The 19,808-nt window shown below is 38.8% G+C and overlaps 1 protein-coding gene across 1 annotated transcript in view; it reads right to left on the bottom strand.

The window, feature by feature from the left end:
- RALYL (RALY RNA binding protein like) overlaps positions 1 to 19,808 on the bottom strand; it is an 821,247-nt gene that overhangs the window by 404,058 nt on the left and 397,381 nt on the right. The gene's annotated exons all lie outside the window — the stretch shown is intronic.

The following is a 19,808-nucleotide window of genomic DNA, read 5'->3' as shown; positions in this document are numbered from 1 at the left end:
ATGAATGGGTGAAGAATGAGGTTAGGGAAGAAATCAAAAAGTTTCTGGAAACAAATGAAAATGAACTCACAACAACGCAAAAGCTATGGGACACAGCAGAGGCAGTCCTGAGATGGAAGTTCATAGCAATACAGGCCTACCTTAAAAAGATAGAAACATTTCAAAAAAACAACCTAACTCTACACCTACAAGAACTTGAGGAACAACAACAAAGACAGCCCACAGCAAGCAGAAGGAAGGAAATAACCAAGATCAGAGCAGAGTTAAATGATATAGAGACTAAAAGCACAATTCTAAGGATCAATGAATCCAGGAGCTTGTTCTTTGAAAAGATAAACAAAATCGACAAGCTTTTCAGCAGACTCATCAGGAAAAAAAAGGAGGGGATCCAAATAAATACAATTAGAAATGAAAGAGGAGAGATTACAACTGATACCACAGAAATACAAAGGATTGTAAGAAATTACTACAAAGAACTGTATGCTAAGAAATTTGAAAACCTAGATGAAAATGGACACATTACTAGAAAAATATAATCTTCCAAAACTTAATGAAGAAGAAGCAGAAAACCTGAACAGACCAATATCAACAAAGGAAATTGAAGCAGTCATCAAGAAACTCCCATCACCCAAAAGCCCTGGACCAGATGGTTTCACAGGAGAATTCTACAAAGCATTTAAGGAAGAGCTACCTACATGCTTCACAGACTATTAAAAAAAAAAATCCAAACTGATGGAGGACTCCCAAACTCTTTTTATGAAGCGAGCATCATCCTAATCCCAAAACCAGATAAAGACACAATGAAGAAAAAAAACTTCAGGCCAATATCACTGATGAACATAGACACTAAAATTCTCAACAAAATATTGGCAAACCGCATCCAGCAATACATTAAAAAGATCATACACCACGACCAAGTGGGATTCATCCCAGGGATGCAAGGATGGTACAATATTCGACAATCAATAAACATAACACATCACATCAACAATAGCAAAGACAAAAATCACATGATCATATCAATACATGCAGAAAAAGCATTTGATAAGATACAGCACCCATTTCTGATAAAAACACTCAGCAAAGTGGGAATAGTGGCAGCATTCTTCAACATAATAAAGGCCATATATGAGAGACCTACAGCCAACATCATACTCAGTGGAGAAAAACTTAGAGCTTTCCCACAAAGATCAGGAACAAGACAAGGATGACCTCTCTCACCACTCCTATTCAACATAGTATTGGAAGTCCTAGCCACAACAATCAGAAAAGAAAAAGCAATAAAAGGCATCCAAATTGGAAAGGGGGAAATGAAACTGTCACTGTTTGCAGATGACATGCTTGTGTACATGTAAAATCTTATAGACTCCACCCAAAAACTACTCGACCTAATAAATGAATTTGGCAAAACAGCTGGATACAAAGTCAATACTCAGAAATCAAAGGCATTCCTGTATACCAGCAACGATACTGCAGAAACAGAAATCAGGAACAAAATCCTGTTTGACATAGCACCAAGAAAAATAAAGTACCTAGGAATAAACCTAACCAAGGAGGTAAAAGACCTGTAATCAGAAACCTACACAATATTGAAGAAAGAAATTAAGGAAGACACAAACAAATGGAAGCATGTATCATGCTCATGTTTTTGAAGAATTAACATAATCAAAGTGGCCATACTACCCAAAGCAATTTATAGATTCAATGAAATCTCTATTAGAGTACCCATGACATATTTCACAGATATAGAACAAACATTTCAGAAATTTATATGGAACCATAAATGACCCCGAATAGCTGCAGCAAGTTTGAGACAGAAGAACAAAGCAGGAGGGATCACAATACCTGATATCAAACTGTACTACAAGGCCACTGTAATCAAAACAGCCTGGTACTGGCATAAAAATAGGCACATAGATCAATGGAACAGAACAGAGAGCCCAGAAATAAACTCAAGTCTTTACGGTCAATTAATATTTGACAAAGGAGGGAGGAGCATAAACTGGAGCAAAAACAGCCTCTTCAACAGATGGTGTTGGGAGATCTGGACAGCTACGTGCAAAAAAAAGAAACTCGATCACCAAATTACGCCATACACAAAAATAAACACAAGATGGATAAAAGACTTAAATATAAGTCATAAAACCATAAAAGTCCTAGAGGAAAACATTGGCAGGAAAATCTCAGACATTCCACGCAGCAACATCTTCATAGACATGTCCCCTAAAGCAAGGGACATAAAGGAAAGAATAAACAAATGGGACCTTATCAAAATAAAAAGCTTCTGCATGGCTAAAGAAAACAGCACCAAATTACAAAGAGAACCAACAGTATGGGAAAACATATTGCCAATTGTACCTCAGACAAGGGCCTGATCTCCCAAATATATAAAGAACTCACACAACTCCACTCCAGGAAGATAAATAACCCAATTAAAAAATGGGCAAAGGACTTGAACAGACACTTCTCCAAGGAAGACATATAGAGGACCCAGAGACATATGAAAAGATGCTCAGCATCACTAGCCATCAGAGAGATGAAAATTAAAACCACAATGAGGTAGCATTCCACACCAGTCAGAGTGGCCAACATAAAGAAATCCACAAACAAATGTTGGAGAGGATGAGGAGAAAAGGGAACCCTAGTGCACTGTTGGTGGGAATGCAGACTGGTGAGGCCACTGTGGAAAACAGTATGGAATTTCCTCAGGAAACTAAAAACGGAACTGTCCTTTTACCCAGCAACTCCGCTGCTGGGATTATACCCTAAGAACACTGAAACACCAATCTGAAAGAACCTGTGCACCCCAATGTTCATAGCAGCATAATTTACAATAGCCATGTACGGGAAGCAACCAAAGTGCCTATCAGCAAACGAGTGGATCCAAAAACTATGGTATATTTACACAATGGAATTCTATGCAGCAGAGAGAAAGAAGGAGCTCCTACCCTTTGCAACAGCATGGATGGAACTGGAGAGTATTATGCTAAGTGAAATAATCCAGACTGGGAGGGGCAAATACCATATGATCTCACCTTTAACTGGAACATAATCAATAGAAGAAAGAAGCAAACAAAATATAACCAGAGACTTTGAAGTTAAGAACAATCTATCAATGGGCAGGGGGGAGTGGGGAGTGGACCGTGAGGAGAGGGGATTACAGGAACTACTGTAAAGGACACAGGGACAAAATGAAGGGGGAGGTTGGGGGTGGGGAAGCGAGGGGGGTTCAGCTGGGGTGGGGTGGAGGGATGGGGAGAAAAGGCACACACCTGGAATTGAATAACAATAAAAAATTAAAATGAAAAAAAAGAAATAAAGGTAACTATCAAAGAGTACTGGAGGTGTGTCAAAATGACCTAGAAAACAATGTGGATGTGGTGCCACATAAAGTCAGGATAATTTGATCAGTAACTGACATTACAACTTCACCGATGGAAACATATCAACTATGGTTTTTCTTGAGCTAAAAAGTCATCAATAGTTTTTAAACTCATTTTTAATCATCAGTAAAGTCTAGAAAACTATGTTATAAATATTAGTATAAATGGAAAGAGTCAATGTTATCCTCTTTTTTCTACAGAATAATAATTCTGGGTAGCCAAGTACATGAAAAAAGTATCCCCTTTCAGAATAGTTACAGCTAATAATGAAAAATATTTTAGAATTATATTACCAGATTCGTTGAATATTAGGAGAGAAAACCAGACATGTACTTTCTGATAGAAGTGCATACAGCTACACATGAAGAAATGTTTAAAAATTTCACCTGAATGTTTTCAAGCCTCTAGATATCACTAACAATTTTCCGAAAATATAGGAAGAGGGAAGCATGTTCAATGATACCACAGGGATGCAATCACTAAATAGCAGTAAATACCTGTAAAACTTTATAGGACAAATTAGCCAGTTCTTACAATAGATAAAATGCAGGGGAAATGAAGAATATATTAGGAGAGCCATAAAAAAGACTTTAGGGATATATCAACGAATCCCAGTCTTTGTATCATATTTGAATTACAACTCAAAAAATTCATTTTAAATTAAATTTTAAGAGAGGGAATGATGGAAAAGAGAGATTTACTACTAGATTGGTATTAAGGAATGAAAGCAGATATATTTGTTACAGTCATGATATTATGGTTAAGCTTTCTTTAAAATTCATAAATTATATATTCAGAATGAAATATTTGTAGTTTAAATTATATGTCAGGTATTTGCTTCAAACCAATTCAGGGAGTAGAAAGGATGAATGAGTATAGAAAAACAATATGCTTGTGAATTGCTAATTGTTAAAGATAAAATTACAATTAATGAGAAAAAAACAAATATGCATCCAGTTCTTCATTATGCCATTCTTTTTACTTTTGTATATGGTTGGAAATCTCCAAAACATAAAATTAATAAATGAAGCAAATTATAAGCAAAATTTAAATTAATGACATATCACAAAAGGTGAGGGTGGATGAATGAACAAAGTATTTTATGCATGTGGGGTATCAGGATAGTAGTAGAAAGAATAATATACATTAAACAAATAATCATTGATATCATTTTTAGTCTCTAGAGTAACAGTACAGTATTAGTAAATGATGTATACCTCATAAGTTAACAGAATGGAAAATACAAAGAAATAAAAGAAAGATAATCCCACATAGGCAAAAAAAATAATATGAGATCCATAGAACAAATTGAAAAAATAGCAAACTTGTAGATATAAATTCAAATATATCACAATTAAATATGAGTAAATTATTATAAGTAAAACACAAAGGCTTTCATACTGTATTTTTTTTTATTGTTGTTCAAGTACAGTTGTCTCCATTTTCACCTCACCACAGCTCCCCACTCTACCCATCCCCGCCTCATACCCTTGAACCTACCCCTTATGGCTTTGTCCATGTGTTCTTTATACATGTTCCTTGATGGACCTTCCCTATTTTCCCCTGTTATCCTTCTCCCCTCCCCTCTGGTTACTGTCAGTTTGTTATTTATTTCAATGTTTCTGGTTATATTTTGCTTGCTTGTTTGTTTTGTTTTCAGGTTCCACTTATAGGTGAGATCATATGGTATTCGTCATTACATTTTATTTACAAGCATGCTTTAAACATTAAGACACATGATCACTAAAATTAAAATGGATGAGAAATGATATACTATAAAAACATTGATCAAAAGAAAGTGAGGTCAGCTATACTAAGTTCACTACTGTTTTTCCTTAAGACAAAAATAATTACTAGAGATAGAGATACATCATATTAATAAAAAGATGAAGTCATTAAAAAGATACAATAATTTAAAGTGTGCCTTTGCCAAATATTAGTGCTTCAAATATGTAAAGAAAATATTGAAAGAACTAAAAAGATAGATGAATCCATAATCAAAATCACCTCTCTGAATAATTGATGGAAAAGAAGATGAAAATCAATAATGATAACAACAGATAAATTCAAATAGCAGTTTTTCCCTGAGCAATGCATAAAGACCTTTGCACAACTTAACAGCCAAGTACACATACACATGCTTCTTATCACCTGCATATTGAACACATAAAAACTGACCATATAGAGAGCTATAAATAGTTCTCAATATATTTTAATTAACTTATTCTCTGGTTACAGTTTAATAAAGCTAAAATCAATTAAAATTATAAATTCAGTAACAAACTTCAAAATAACCAATAGATCAAAATAAGCAATATCAATGAGAATTAGAAAATACTTAACTAATTTATTCTAAATGTATGAAGTGTTAGAAGTTGTGGGATGAAACGAAAAAGTGTTCAAAATCAAAGAATTAAATGCATTTTCAGCAAACATGAAAAGCTGAAAATTAGTTATCTGAGTTTTCACCCATTAAGTTATAGAAAGAATAGAAAACTAAACCCAAGTAAAATAAAAATAATAAAGATAAGATTACAATTAATGAAACAAAATCAAATATTCAATTGACAAAAAATACAAAGCCATAATTCAGTTTTTTGAATAAATGACTAAACCGACTAAAGAAGAAATATTTAAGCCAGAAATTACCAACATTAAGATTAGCAAATAGACATCACTTAAAGCGCCTAATGATAAAAAAACAAAACAAAACAAAACAAAACATGAGAATACAATGAATGATTTCATGTCCAAACATCAGAAAATATATATCAACTTAGCACAGCTCTTGGGAAATTTCTCTCTCCAAAACTGGCAAAAGAATAATTTAAAAAATCTGAATAGTCCTACCTCTGTTAAAACAACTTGCATTAATGATCTTTCCACAAAATACTACCAGCTCAAATGGCACCAGTTGTAAATTCTCTAAATAGCTATGAAAGAAATAACATCAATCATACACAAACTTCCAGAGAACAGGAAAAGGAGTACTTCCTGGTTCATTTTATGAGGCCAGCATGCCCTCAATAAAAAATTGGTTAGGGCACAACAAAAAATAATAACTCCTGGCCCCAATCTCTAAATTCTATTATGAATATATATACATCTATATATAAATTATGTTGTGTTTGATTCCAGAAGTATGAAATTGATGTAACATTCAAAGATCTGTTTATATGTTTTATTCTGTTATATGTAATTGTTGGGAACCGCCCTGCCTGGTTTCAGAGGCTGTAACCCCCATAGTAAGGCTGAGTCAGAGTTGGGACCATAAGCCACGAAGGAGACAAAGCTTATTTCCCTGGCAGGTGTGCCATCTCTGCCCACTTCACCCTGCTTGGCCCTGAGCTTGACCAGTTAGCCAATGACAGATAAGAATCCTCAAGGGTTCCCAAGTGGGTGGGCTTGTGCACACTCTAGGCCCCTGTGGGTCTCTCCAATGACCTCTCTCTCCAGTGAGGCTGGGAGTCTCTCCTGCTGCTGCCCCAACCCTCACTGGCATTTTCAATCAGAGGTTTGAGGTTTTATTTCCCTGTGCTGGAGACCTGGGTTACACGGTCTGCTTTGCTCCCCGCCGTTCATCCCGGTTTATCCGTGCACGAGTGTGGAGCCGTGGGGTGCTACCCACTACTCTGCCTGCCCCGTTCTCCACCACTCTGAGTCTGGCCTCTCTGTTTATCTGTGCTCGAATGAGAGGACGCAGGGTCTGCTAGTGGTCAGACTGCCAGCCCCATTCGTCCCACACTCTGCCAGTCTCAGTCCAGCCACAGCAACCCGAGTCCTCTCCACCCCGGTACCCGTCACCGCCCCTCCTACTGGTCTGGATGTATGTTTCTTTTTTATCTACTTGGTGTTGGACTTCCCTGCCTTTCGATTTTCTGTCAGTTCTGGTTGTGCGAGGAGGCGCAGTGTGTCTACCTACGCCGCCATCTTGTCACAGGGGCCCAGTTTGATTGTGGGTAGCAGAGGGAGTGATTGGAGTCCGGTGGAGAGTGGAGTGGGCAGCATTGCTCCCTCTCGGCCCCTCCCCCACGGACAGCATCACAGTGCAGCAACCAGCGTTACCCGACCCCAGTGAACAGCTAAGGCTCCGCCCCTTTAAGTAACAGAAGCGCCAAGACAAAAAAAAAAAAGGCCCAAATGACAGAACACTTCAAAGCTCCAGAAAAAATACAACTAAGCGAGGAAGAGATAGCCAACCTATCAGATGCACAGTTCAAAACACTGGTTATTAAGACACTCACAGAATTGGTTGAATCTTTTAGAAAACCAGAGGAAAAAGTGAAGGCTATGCCAAGAGAAACAAAGGAAAATGTACAGGGAACCAATAGTGATGCGAAGGAAACTGGGACTCAAATCAATGGTGTGGACCAGAAGGAAGAAAGAAACATCCAACCAGAATAGAATGAAGAAACAAGAATTCGGAAAAATGAGGAGAGGCTTAGGAACCTCCAGGACATCTTGAAACGTTCCAACATTTGAATTATAGGGGTGCCAGAAGGAGAAGAGGAAGAACAAAAAAGTGAAAACTTATTTGAAGAAATAATGAAGGAGAACTTCCCCAGTCTGGCAAAGGAAATAGACGTCTAGGACGTCCAGGAAGCTCAGAGAGTCTCAAAGAAGCTGGACCCAAGGAGTAACACATCAAGGCACATCATAATTACATTATTCAAGATTAAGCAGAAGGAGAGAGTCTTAGAAGCAACAAGAGAAAAGGACACAGTTATCTACAAAGGAGTTCCCATAAGACTGTCAGCTGATTTCTCAAAAGAGACCTTACAGGCAAGAAGGGACTGGCAAGAAGTATTCCAAGTCATGAAAGGCAAGGACCTACATCCAAGATTACTGTATCCAGCAAAGCTATCATTTAGAATGGAAGGGAGGATAAAGTGCTTCTCAGATAAAGTCAAGTTAAAGGAGTTCATCATCACCAAGCCCTTATTATATGAAATGTTAAAGGGATTTATCTAAGAAAAAGATAAAAAATATGAACAGTAAGAATGACAGCAAACTCACAGTTATTAACAACCACACCTAAAACCAAAACAAAAGCAAACTAAGCCAACAACTAGAACAGGAAGAGAACCACAGAAATGGAGATCACATGGAGGGTTATCAACAGGGGATTGGGAGGGGGAGAGAGGGGGGATAGGTACAGAGAATAAGTAGCATAAATGGTAGGTAGAAAATAGACAGGGGGAGGGTAAGAATAGTGTAGGAAATGTAGAAGCCAAGGAACTTATAAGTATGACCCATGGACATGAACTATAGGGGGGAATGTGGGAGGGAGGGTGTGGGCAGGATGGAGTTGAGTGAAGGGGAGGAAATGGGACAACTGTAATAGCATAATCAATAAATATATCAAAAAATTAAAAAAAAAGAATCCTCAAGGGAGGATCAACCTAAGACAGGCTCTGGTCACCAGGGATAAGCTTGCAGGGAACAACTTGGGGGGCTGTGGAAAAAGGGGGTGATAGACCCTCGGCCCTCGGGTTTGAAATAGCCTGAGTCCTCATTCTGTCTGCAAGAAGTCTCCTGATCTCTTGGCTGCCTTATTTCCCTTGCCTGACTTAAGCCTGAAGCAATAACAGAGGGCAGTGCAGTCCTGTGCTGGGAGGGGTGCATTCCCTGGGGAATCAGGCCTAAGAAAAATACGTACATTCCTGTGAAAACTACTTAATTTGTACCCTCAGCTTAAAAGATAAGGGTCCAGACCTGAGATGAGTCTGGTGCCTAAAGTTTTATGGCCCTCTAACTAATTGGCTGTAACTCAGAATAAGCCCTCAAAGTTCTCTGTAAATCATGTATTGTTTAACCCTTACTGGCCGACAATGATTGATGAGATTTATCTGCATTCCTATGAGAATGAACCTAATAAAAGCCCATGGAGGGAAAGGCTGTGGGCCCTTCTCCTTTGAGAGATCGGCCACCTCTCCTCCCCAAGCAGATCTGTCTTGGTAGACTTATTCTTCATCAGTGGCAGACTGGGGGGCTGCATTAAAGCTCCCCGACATGTAATTCTTCATATAACAGAATAAAGAAAAATAAAATATTAATTTCCATATATACAGTAAAAGTACCAAATAAAGTTCAGCAAAAATGAATAGCCAGCTAGAAATATAAAGAGAACTTCCTTAATATGATAGGGGCATTGACTAAAATAAAATCCTGTAGAAAATGATAATAACAAAATGTTGACAGCTTCCTCATCTAATAAGAAAAACATACTTGTGACCACCTCAACTCTACAGTATTATTCTAGAGGTATTAGTCAATGTAATGCAAGAGAAAAAATGTATGCATATTGGCAGATGAAGAATAAAAGTGTCATTATTGGTAAGAGACATCATTGTATAGACAAATATCCAAAAAACCCCAAAACACAAAACCAAAGATTAAACCATTAGAATCAGTAAGTAAACTAAGAAAATCTGTGAGTATATTAATGAATATACTAGTCATGGACAACTAGAAAATGGAATGTCCAAGAAAGTGACATTTATAATATAATCAGTACTATTTATAATATAGTAGCTATAGTATATATAATAATATAAATATAAATTAATATTAAATAAAATTCTATATATAATTCCATATAAAATATGTGGTATAAATTATATACATGCATGTAGGCATATGCTTAACATAAGTATATATGTATGTATAATGTATATGTGTACATACATGTAAATTTAAGAGCACTATTAGCAAAGATAACTATTAGGAATATGGAGTTTCAGTAGTGGGGGTGTGATTTGGCACGGCTTGGCATTCTTGTGTCCCATTGTCTGTAGGACATGGCAAACATTTGTTTTTCTTTTTTTTTTTCTTTTTTTTTCTTTTTTTTATTGTTATTCAATTACAGTTGTATGCCTTTTCTCCCCATCCCTCCACCCCACCTCAGGTGAACCCCCCTCCCTCCCCCCTCTCCACCCTCCCCCTTGGTTTTGTCCATGTGTCCTTTATAGTAGTTCCTGTAATCCCCTCTACCCACTGTCCCTGACCCCACCCCCCACCCCCGCCCTGGCTATTGTTAGATTGTTCTTAACTTCAATGTCTCTGGTTATATTTTGTTTGCTTTTTTCTTCTATTGCTTATGTTCCAGTTAAAGGTGAGATCATATGGTATTTGTCCCTCACTTCCTGGTTTATTTCACTTAGCATAATGCTCTCCAGTTTCATCCATGCTGTTGCAAAGGGTATAAGCTCCTTCTTTCTCTCTGCTGCGTAGAATTCCATTGTGTAAATATACCATAGTTTTTGGATCCACTCATTTGCTGATGGGCACTTCGGTTGCTTCCAGTGCTTGGCTATTGTAAATTGTGCTGCTATGAACATTGGGGTGCACAGGTTCTTTTGGACTGGTGTTTCAGTGTTCTTAGGGTATAATCCCAGCAGCGGAATTACTGGGTCAAAGGTCAGTTCCATTTTTAGTTTTCTGAGGAAATTCCATATTGTTTTCCACAGTGGCCTCACCAGTCTGCATTCCCACCAACAGTGCACAAGGGTTCCCTTTTCTCCACATCCTCTCCAACATTTGTTTGTGGATTTGTTTATGTTGGCCATTCTGACTGGTATGAGATGATACCTCATTGTGGTTTTAATTTGCATCTCTCTGATGGCTAGTGATGCTGAGCATCTTTTCATATGTCTCTGGGCCCTCAGTAAGTCTTCCTTGGAGAAGTGTCTGTTCAAGTCCTTTGCCCATTTTTTATTTGGGTTGTTGGTCTTTCTGAAGTGTGGTCATGTGAGTTCTTTATATATTTTGGAGATCAGGCCCTTGTCTGAGGTATCATTAGCAAATACGTTTTCCCATACGGTTGTTTCTCTTTTTATTTTAATACTATTTTCATTAGCCATGCAGAAGCTTTTTATTTATATGAGGTCCCATTTGTTTATTCTTTCCTTTATGTCCCTTGCTTTAGGGGATGTGTCTGTGAGGATGTTGCTGCGTGGAATGTCTGAGATTTTCCTGCCAATGTTTTCCTCAAGGACTTTTATGGTGTTACGGCTTATATTTAAGTCTTTTATCCATCTTGAGTTTATTTTCCTGTATGGCGTAAGTTGGTGATAAAGTTTAATTTTTTTGCACGTAGCTGTCCAGATCTCCCAACACCATCTGTTGAAGAGGCTGTTTTTGCTCCATTTTATGCTCCTGCCTCCTTTGTCAAATATTAATTGATCGTATAGACTTGAGTTTATTTCTGGGCTCTCTATTCTGTTCCATTGGTCTATGTGCCTGTTTTTATGCCAGTACCAGTCTATTTTGATTACAGTGGCCTTGTAATACAGTTTGATATCAGGTATTGTGATCCCTCCTGCTTTGTTCTTCTGTCTCAAAATTGCTGCAGCTATTCGAGGTCGTTTATGGTTCCATATGAATTTCTGAAATGTTTGTTCTATATCTGTGGAATATGTCATGGGTACTCTAACAGGGATTGCATTGAATCAATAAATTGCTTTGGGTAGTATGGCCATTTTGATGATGTTAATTCTTCCAATCCATGAACATGGTACATGCTTCCATTTGTTTGTATCTTCCTTAATTTCTTTCTTCAGTGTTGTGTAGTTTTCTGAGTACAGGTCTTTTACCTCCTTGGTTAGGTTTATTCCTAGGTACTTTATTTTTCTTGTTGCTATATCGGATGGGATTTTTTTCCTGGTTTCTGTTTCTGCAGTTTCGTTGCTGGTGTACAGGAATGCCTTTGATTTCTGGGTATTGACTCTGTATCCAGCTGTTTTGCCAAATTCATTTATTAGGTCGAGTAGTTTTTGAGTGGAGTCTATAGGGTTTTCCATGTACACTATCATGTCATCTGCAAACAGTGACAGTTTCATTTCCTCCTTTCCAATTTGGATGCCTTTTATTGCTTTTTCTTGTCTGATTGCTGTGGCTAGGACTTCCAATACTATGTTGAATAGGAGTGGTGAGAGAGGGCATCCTTGTCTTGTTCCTGATCTTTGTGGGAAAGCTCTAAGTTTTTGTCCATTGAGTGTGATGTTGGCTGTAGGTCTCTCATATATGGCCTTAATTATGTTGAGGACTGCTCCCTTTATTCCCACTTTGCTGAGTGTTTTTATGAGAAATGGGTGCTGTGTCTTATCAAATGCTTTTTCCGCATCTATTGATATGATCATGTGATTTTTGTCTTTGCTGTTGTTGATGTGATGTATTATGTTTATTGATTTGTGAATATTGTACCATCCTTGCATCCCTGGGATGAATCCCACTTGGTCATGGTGGATGATCTTTTTAATATATTGCTTGATGCGGTTTGCTAATATTTTGTTGAGAATTTTAGCGTCTATGTTCATCAGAGATATTGGCCTGAAGTTTTCTTTCTTCGTTGTGTGTTTATCTGGTTTGGGATTAGGATGATGTTGGCTTCACAAAAAGAGTTTGGGAGTCTTCCATCAGTTTGGATTTTTTCGAATAATCTGTGAAGGATAGGGGTTAGTTCTTCCTTATATGCTTTGTAGAAATCTCCTGTGAAACCATCTGGTCCAGGGCTTTTGTGTGATGGGAGTTTCTTGATGACTGCTTCAATTTCCTTTGCTGATATTGGTCTGTTCAGGTTTTCTGCTTCTTCTTCATTCAGTTTTGGAAGATTATATATTTCTAGAAATGTGTCCATTTCATCTAGGTTTTCAAATTTCTTAGAATACAGGTCTTCATAGTAATTTCTTACGATCCTTTGTATTTCTGTGGTATCAGTTGTAATCTCTCCACTTTCATTTCTAATTGTTTATTTGGATCCTCTCTCTTTTTTTCTTGATGAGCCTACTTAAAGGCTTGTCGATTTTGTTTATCTTTTCAAAGAACCAGCTCCTGGATTCATTGATCCTTACAATTGTGCTTTTAGTCTCTATGTCCTTTAGTTCTGCTTTGATCTTGGTTATTTCCTTCCTTCTGCTTGCTCTGGGCTGTCTTTGTTGTTGTTCCTCTAGTTCTTATAGGTGTAGGGTTAGGTTGTTTGTTTGCACTGTTTCTAACTTCTTAAGGTAGGCCTGTATTGCTATGAACTTCCCTCTCAGGACTGCCTTTGCTGTGTCCCATAGGTTTTGGGTTGTTGTGAGTTCATTTTCATTTGTTTCCAGAAACTTTTTGATTTCTTCCCTAACCTCATTCTTCACCCATTCATTGTTTAATAGCATGCTCTTCAGTCTCCATGATTTTGAGTGTTTTGGGTGTTTACCCTTGGCGTTGGTTTCTAGTTTCAGACCCTTGTGGTCAGAAAGATGCTTGATATGATTTCAATTTTCTTGAATTTGTTGAGGCTTGCTTTGTGTCCTATCATGTGGTCCATCTTTGAAAAAGTTCCATGTACACTTGAAAAGAATGTGTATTTTGCTTCTTTGGAATGAAAAGCTCTGTATATATCAGTTAAGTCCATTTCCTCTAGGGTATTGTTAAGTGACACAATATCTTTGTTGATCTTTTGTTTGGAAGACCTGTCCATTTTTGATAGTGGGGTGTTAAAATCCCCTACTATAATTGTGTTGCTGTCAGTATCTTTCTTGAAATCCTCCAAGATTTTCTTTATGTATTTGGGCGCTCCTATGTTGGGTGCATAAATATTTACAATGTTTATGTCTTCTTGGTGGATTCTTCCTTTGAGTATTATGAAGTGACCTTCTGGGTCTCTCTTTATGGCCCTTCTTTGGAAGTCTATTTTGTCTGATATGAGTATTGCTACCCCTGCTTTTTTTTCCTGTCCGTTTGCTTGGAAAATTTGTTTCCAGCCCTTCACTTTCAGTCTGTGTTCGTCTTTTGTCCTGAGATGGGTCTCTTGTAGGCAGCATATGTGTGGGTCATGTTTTCTTATCCATTCAGCTGTTCTATGTCTTTTGCTTGGAGCATTTAATCCATTTACGTTTAAGGTTATTATCGATAGGTAGTTATTCATTGCCATTATTTCCTACCTGTGTTCCTCTGACTTTCTCTTTTCCCTCCTTTCCTTAAAGCAGTCCATTTAGCATGTCTTGCAGAGCTGGTTTGGTGGAGCTGTATTCTTTTAGACTTCTTTTGTCTGGGAAACTCTTTATTTGGTCTTCTATCTTGATTGAGAGCCTTGCTGGGTAAAGTAGTCTTGGTTGCAGGCCTCTGGTTCTCATTGCTTGGAATATTTTTTGCCATTCTCTTCTGGCTTGGAACGTTTCCATTGAGAAGTCAGTTGCTAACCTTATTGGGGCTCCCTTGTACGTTACTTCCTTTTTCTCCCTTGCTGCCTTTAAGATCCTCTCTTTGTCTTGGAAATTTGCCATTTTAATTATGATGTGTCTTGCAGTGGGTCTCTTTGGGTTCCTCTTGCTTGGGACTCTCTGTGATTCCTGGATTTGGGTGACTTTTTCTCTCCTCAGATTAGGGTAATTTTCCATCATTACTTTTTCAAACAGGTTTTCTATCCCTTGCTCTTCTTCTCCTTCTGGTATTCCTATTATACGGACATTGTTATGTTTCATGTTGTCTTGCATTTCCCTTATTGCCTCTTCATTCCTTCTGAGCCTCTTTTCCTTTTCTTGCTCTTTCTGGGTGTTTTTTTCTACTTTGTCCTCCAGCTTCGCTGATCCGACCCTCTGCTTCATCAAGTCTGCTTTTCATTCCTTCTACTGTGTTCTTCAATTCAGAAATTGTATTCTTCATTTCCTCTTGGCTCTTGTTGATATTTTCTATTTCCTTTTTCATGTTGATATAGTTTGCAGTGAGTTCATTGTAGTTACCTTGTAGTTTCTGGTAGTTCTCTTTGAGCTCAGAGAGCTCAGTGAGCTTCCTGATGACCATTGCTTTGAACTCAGTATCTGATAGTTGACTTGCCTCTTTTTCGGTTAGTATTCTTTCTGAGACTTCCTCCTTTCCTTTCATTTGGGAATTGTTTCTTTGTCTTCCCATTGTTTGTGAGGCTCTTCTTGTTGGCCTCTGCTTCTTAAATTACTTTGTTCTGACTCCCTGGGTTTATGATATGTACTTGTATGGTAGAATGCCAATGGGATTCGGTGGTGCTGTCTCCTTACTCTCCTGTGCTCACTGGTCTTGAGCTGACATTTATGTGTTTAACACGGTCTAACTCTAGTCTTTTCAGCACTCCAGGTTTTGTTGTCTCACCTGTGGGAAAAAGAGAAAGGGGGGGAGAAAGAAAAGAAAAGAAAAAAACAAAAAAACAAAAAAACAAAGACAAAAAAAAAACAAAACAAAGATGGGAAGGAGGGAACAAGGAAATAGGAAAGGAGGAAAGGAAGGAGGGAGGGAAGAAGGAATAAAGAAAGATCGGAGGCAAGATAAGAAGGAATTTTAACAAAAATTAAAACATAGAAATAGATAGAAGAAGGCAGGAAGAAGACATAAAAATGGTAAAGGATGGGAGGAAGAGGGAATGAGAAAAAAAAAAAGAGGAAGAAGGAATTCAGGGGGAAAGGAAAGGGAAAAAAAAAAATCTTCTGTTGGCTTTAAACTGGTCAGGTTAGTTCTGCTGGTGTCCTGTCTGTGCAAGGGGAGGGGTTGGTTGGAAGGATTGGTTTCACTTTTCTCCCTTCCTGGGTCACACTCTTCGCTGTTGTTCAGCCTGCAGACTCTCCTCTCACTGCAGCTCAACTCTACTGGGTGTTCTGCCTTTGTCCTAGAGAGCTAGTAGGCCCTGGCGGGTGCGCACTTTTTAGGTAGGCGTTGTAGGTGTGGTCCCTGCCGATTGAGCCGCCTGGGCTTGGGACGCTGGCGCGCAGGCGGAGGATTCAGCCACCTTGGGGTTAGGACACTCGCCAGAAGCTTTGTGCTTGGAAAATGGGCATCCAGCCAGCCCTGTGCTGGGTGAGTGCGCAGCCCGCTGAGCCAGAGGCTCTGTGCTTGGGGGCCAGATCCAGCGGACCTGGGCTTGAGTCTCTCCGGTGGGCGGGGCCACCCTGGGACTGAATCATGGGGCACTCGGTTCTGAGGTTTTGGGCCTGTGGGTGGAGCAGCTAGTCTCTGCTCCAAATGATCTCGGAGGTTTTAGGTGTGGGCGCCCCTCCGGGGTTTCATGTATGGACCCCGTTCGCTAATCTGTGTGCACCACCGGACCTCAGGTGAGCGCTGTGACTCCAGTGCTGCTTATCCCATGCTCCCAGTCCAGGGGCAGAGGGGGGAGGGGCGCCAGGGGCCTCGGCTACTACCGAGAGTTCTCTAACTAGCCCCTGAGTGTCTCTATTTTCTTTTTCTTTTTGAGAAATTCCTCCTTTTCAAGCCCCCCTGGTCCAATCAAGCACCTGGCTGCTCACAGCATAGCCTGGCCCTCTCCCAAGACTCCTGCAGCAGCCCCTGCGCCAGGGCTGGTGCTTCTGCCACCCTTGTACCGCGTGTTCCCGGGTCCCGGGAACCTTATTGTCCTTGAGCACTCTTCTTACCGTCAGATCTTTCAATGTCCTCTATCTTTGGTCTCTGATCTTCGTATATGCTGGAATACTGTTGGCTGTTCGCTCTGCTCCTCAGATCAGCTAGGTATTTCCCTGGCGTTGAGGGGAAGTGGATTCCGCTCCCACCTATGTTGCCGCCATCTTCCTACTAGGATTCTTATATCCAAAAATTTGTTTTTCTACCTCTGTGGGAACTTCCTTCCTCCTCTTTGATGTCCCAGGTAGCTCCCCATTTTCCTTGGTTCAGAATGGCATCTAAGCCCCAACTGCCTGATGGCCTATTTGTCCTCATCTTAAGAAGCTTCTGTATGTACAAAATTAAATTGTTGTTTTTCTCCCTGTTAATCAGTCTTATGTTAATTTGATTATTAGACCAACCAAGGAACCTGAAGGGTAGAGGAAAAATATTTCTACTCCAATAATATAAGTATGTATAATATACCATTTGTTCTATGTCCAAACTGCCATTTCAGGGCAGAGAGGAAAACAATTTTCTGCAAAAACAGACCTGATAGGATATTCAGATGAAATAAGCTAATTTATTCAATAAAATATGCCATGCAAAAACTTAAATTCCAGATATATTAAAATCTAAATATGAACTGTAAAACAAACAAGCAAAGCCCCCTAGAAGGAAACTTAAAATGACGTCTTCATGACCACAGAGTAGGTAAAGATTTCTTTAACAGGACAGAAAAAGCACAAACCATAAGGAAAATTAGGGTTCCTGGAGGACTTCAGCCTCAGTCTCTTCACATAAAAAGAAAACAAAGCCCAGGGTGGATAAATTCTTGTACAGAATAAACACCTCCATAGGACTTCAGGTTTCTGATTTCCTTTTTAGAAAGTATTGAGAACCAAAACAATAAGATTGATAGCATGCCTAGACTTTTCACTTCCCTTAGGTTTTTATAGCACTTCATATGCCCCAGGCAGCATTTTAAGAACTTTACATACATTAATGCATTTAATCTTCACTACTTTATGAGGTGGGTCCTCTTATAATTATCTCCACTTCACAGATAAGGCAACAGCACTGAGACCTTTAGTAACTTGCTTCAAATTATGCAGTGGTAAGTAGAAAGGTAGAATTTTAACATAGGAAGTCTGAATCCAAAGCCCATACTCTTAACTTTCATAAACTTTTGATAAAAATTTCAATTTCTGTATTTCCCACCTTTTATTGTACATTATGTGATATAATTAACATATTTGCTAAGGGAAGTCATCTATTTTATTGTATTATTTTACTTTACGTTAAGTTTAACTTAATTTTGATGAGGCTTTGTTTCTCTATGTGCCTTTACAGCTTAGCACATTTTGGCAAAAGTCTAACACAATTCCAAACATACTGTGAGCAGAATAACAGTTCCTATTATTATAGCATCCTGAAATTAGTTCACAAGTGACTTTTGGACATTTTATTAACAGGATTAAAGATAATGTGAGGTATTGAATTTCATATAGTATTATATCCAACTTTATTCTAGGGGATAAGTTAGAACAAGTTAGAACTAAAAAGATCCTTCTAAATGTTGCTCGGGAGTTTTTATTTGGTGAATAAATTGGTCATGGACACACCCACTTCTACTGCTTCTGCTAATTTAGGTTCATCCACTGAGTCCAATAACCAATTTTAGAGGCACAGAGAAAAGCCCCTAGGCTTTCCATCACATATGGGGACATGCATCTCCTTGGTTGATAGACCATTAGTTCTATAATTCACTCTGGTATGGAAGCGTGCTAATTAGGATTTGTTTACAGAATATTAACTAGGTCTGTTTAATTACTGAAAACCCAAAATCTGTACTGGGCTTTGCAGCCCACACAGTGTTGTTTCTTTTTTTTTTTTTTTACATAAGATTTTTTTTAGAAAAATTATTGTTATTCAATCACAGTTGTATGCCTTTTCTCCACACCCCTTCACCCCACCCCAGCTGGACCCACCTCCTTCCCCCACCCCCGACCTCTCCCTTGATTTTGTCCATGTGTCCTATATAGTAGTTCCTGTAATCCCCTCTCCTCACTGTCCGCTCCCCACTCCCCCCTGCCCATTGTTAGATTGTTCTTAACTTCAATGTCTCTGGTTATATTTTGCTTGCTTCTTTCTTCTATTGATTATGTTCCAGTTAAAGGTGAGATCATATGGTATTTGCCCCTCCCAGTCTGGATTATTTCACTTAGCATAATACTCTCCAGTTCCATCCATGCTGTTGCAAAGGGTAGGAGCTCCTTCTTTCTCTCTGCTGCATAGAATTCCATTGTGTAAATATACCATAGTTTTTGGATCCACTCGTTTGCTGATAGGCACTTTGGTTGCTTCCAGTACATGGCTATTGTAAATTATGCTGCTATGAACATTGGGGTGCACAGGTTCTTTCGGATTGGTGTTTCAGGGTTCTTAGGGTATAATCCCAGCAGCGGAATTGCTGGGTAAAAGGACAGTTCCGTTTTTAGTTTCCTGAGGAAATTCCATACTGTTTTCCACAGTGGCCTCACCAGTCTGCATTCCCACCAACAGTGCACTAGGGTTCCCTTTTCTCCGCATCCTCTCCAACATTTGTTTGTGAATTTGTTTATGTTGGCCACTCTGACTGGTGTGGAATGCTACCTCATTGTGGTTTTAATTTTCATCTCTCTGATGGCTAGTGATGCTGAGCATCTTTTCATATGTCTCTGGGTCCTCTATATGTCTTCCTTGGAGAAGTGTCTGTTCAAGTCCTTTGCCCATTTTTTAATTGGGTTATTTATCTTCCTGGAGTGGAGTTGTGTGAGTTCTTTATATATTTGGGAGATCAGGCCCTTGTCTGAGGTACAATTGGCAATATGTTTTCCCATACTGTTGGTTCTCTTTGTAATTTGGTGCTGTTTTCTTTAGCCATGCAGAAGCTTTTTATTTTGATAAGGTCCCATTTGTTTATTCTTTCCTTTATGTCCCTTGCTTTAGGGGACGTGTCTGTGAGGATGTTGCTGCGTGGAATATCTGAGATTTTCCTGCCAATGTTTTCCTCGAGGACTTTTATGGTTTTACGACTTATAT

The sequence above is a fragment of the Desmodus rotundus genome, chromosome 8 (assembly GCF_022682495.2).
Source record: "Desmodus rotundus isolate HL8 chromosome 8, HLdesRot8A.1, whole genome shotgun sequence".
Classification (NCBI taxonomy): Eukaryota; Metazoa; Chordata; class Mammalia; order Chiroptera; family Phyllostomidae; genus Desmodus; species Desmodus rotundus.
This window is presented reverse-complemented; position numbering and strand designations above follow the sequence as displayed.